The sequence below is a fragment of the Egretta garzetta genome, unplaced genomic scaffold (assembly GCF_000687185.1).
Source record: "Egretta garzetta isolate BGI_Z169 unplaced genomic scaffold, ASM68718v1 scaffold125, whole genome shotgun sequence".
In the NCBI taxonomy this organism is placed as follows: Eukaryota; Metazoa; Chordata; class Aves; order Pelecaniformes; family Ardeidae; genus Egretta; species Egretta garzetta.
In genome coordinates this window covers 264,756-267,415 of record NW_009259877.1, presented here as the reverse complement: position 1 = coordinate 267,415, position 2,660 = coordinate 264,756, and positions in this window count along the sequence as shown.

The window sequence follows — 2,660 nt, the reverse complement described above, 5'->3', positions numbered from 1 at the left end:
CGAGCTGGGCTGGCGAAGGAGCGGGGCTTCGGGGCCTGCGGGTTGATGCTGCTCAGCCCTGACCGCTCCTGTGCAGCCTGCCTGCCAAAAAAGGGGGGCGCCGGACCAAGGAGCCCCAAAAGGAGCTGGCCCCGTTGTCTGGACAGAATGAGCTCCAGGGCTTAAACCCTGGGCACAGGTTTTAATAGCAGAGGCGCAGGCTCTTGTCCCGCTGCCCTCTCCTCCTCACCCAGGCGCTCTCTTCTGCTTTGCCTAGGAGAGGTTACCCACCACCGAACACGCACCTGCTCATCTCGCCCATAACAAGCTTGGTTTCTCGCTGTTGGGGCATGAGATCGGTGAAACAGCTTTGAGTCTTGCTTGTGCACGCAGTGCCACACCAGCCCCACGGCTGACCGGTGCAAATGTAAACCTGTGCGCAGTACGGCGCTGAGTTTTCTCAACTAATGTTGCTGGTGTGGGGAGGTGGGTGTAAAAGGCCCTGTTTTCTTCAAAGTCCCTTTCTAATGGCCATTTTGTGGCTTTCAGCTGAGGGCCGGTTGGTCCCCCGGGTGCTGTCGTAGCAGCCTGAAGGGCTGTTGCTGCGGGTTGGGGTGGGAACCGTGTCGACACAGTTGTGCCGAGCTCTGCTTGGGGGTGCGTATGACAAAAACACCTCTCCCAGATCCTGGTTTTCCACTTGTAATATTTTTTTTCCTTCTTGACAGTGCCTAGCCAACTGATTTTTAGATTTAACCCGAGTCAGTAAAGAATTTAACAGCAGTAATAAGCTTAAACATACTTGATCTTAAAATTACACTGTGCTTGAAATTAAGGATAAGCTTTTCTTTTAAAATATCTGAGTTTTGCAAGAGTAGTACTGGAGAGTCCATTCAGGACTGTAGGCAGGAGGGCCCAAACAGCAAGAGATGTTTCTTCCAGTCATTAAGATTTACGGAGTTCTGCCATTTTTCGCTGGGGTAGAGTTAATTTTCTTCCTGGTAGCCTGTATGGGGCTGTATTTTGGATTTGTGCCAAAACCAGTGCGCTCTGCTTGGGGGTGCGTATGACAAAAACACCTCTCCCAGATCCTGGTTTTCCACTTGTAATATTTTTTTTCCTTCTTGACAGTGCCTAGTCAAGTGATTTTTAGATTTAACCCGAGTCAATAGTTTAACAGCAGTAATAAGCTTAAACATAGGGGTATCCCACACCATATGGCGTCAGGCTCAGCATACAGAGCTGGGGGAAGAAGAAGGAAGGGGGGGAACGTTTGGAGCGATGGCGTTTGTCTTCCCAAGTTACCGTTACAGATGATGGAGCCCTGCTTTCCTGGAGATGGCTGAATGCTTGCCTGCTGATGGGAAGTAAGGAATGAATTCCTCAGCTTGCTTTGCTCGCAAGTGCGGCTTTTGCTTTACTTATTAAACTACCTTAATCTCAACCCACGAGCTTTTTCACTTTTACCCTTCCGATTCTCTCCCCCATCCCATTGTGGGGGGAGTGAGCCCGCGGCTGGGTGGGGCTCGGTTGCCAGCCGGGGTTAAACCGAGACAGGAGCCAACGTTGCATTGTTGTTAGCAGCTTCCTTTTTTCTGGGCTCCAAGACTAGAAGGTAAGATTGAATATATGCACATGCATTGTGTAATCCAGCAGTATGGATCTAGTCATTAATGCTATGTGCACAACACAGGAAATTATTAACATTGCTCAAAGGATGTCCTTTAACAGAGTGTTTGTTTATGGCTGTTGTTAGGCATTGCCTAAGAAGTTGCTCTCTCGACAAAGAGCACAAGGACTGGTACTCCTCAGAGTACTGCGCACTTCTCTTTTTAATCACATCGTGCCAAACCACGTTTTTTTCCAGGATTGCAGAACTAACAAGAGAAAGCCTACTTATCTCACTGGAATTACCATGTTACATCAGGTGCCTGTAGCTTCCTGTTTCCAAAATTAGTCTTTGTCAAAGTTACTGTCTTCAGATGAGGTAAAAGCAACCTCCTGTTAGAACAGATGTAAGATAACTGCGCTTTGCACTAGGGCTTGTGGTTTCCAGTTGTTTCATCCCTGAGGCAGAGGTACAGTTTGCTGGCACTAGCCACTTTATGGCTAATAAATTTTCCAGTTTTATGAATATCAGGTAACATTTTTCAGTCTTACTAATCTTCTGATCTGAAGATTTCACTGACATCTTGTGAAAACAGATTTCATTATTTGTGGTTACCAGCTCTTCTCTGTGTGGAACTTCGATTAGAAAAAAAAAACAACGCAGGCTTTGTCATGTCACATGGAAAGCTCGTCTGTATAAATAAAAATAATTTAGGACTGGGGCTGGTTAAATGATTGTGTGAGTAATAGCGTAATCCAAAACCCACTTCTTCCGGTAGCACCTGTCTTTGCCCCGCTCAGCCTGCAATGGTTGTCCCAGCGGGTCTTTCATTCTGTCCATCCCCTGCTCGTAGCCTCTACCAGGAAGCCTCTGCAAATGGCTCAGGCATTTGCCTGATCTGAAGATGCCTCAGAATGAGAGAAGGTTACCTTAAGACATATTTCTAAAGAACAGGATCTGTGAAAGACATGCACGCTCTGTGGTTTGGCCGGAAGAAAAATATGACTTAGACAGCAGCACAACGGAGGCTGGAAGCTGTAAAGTCAGGTGAAACTGTTCAAACTTGAGCACA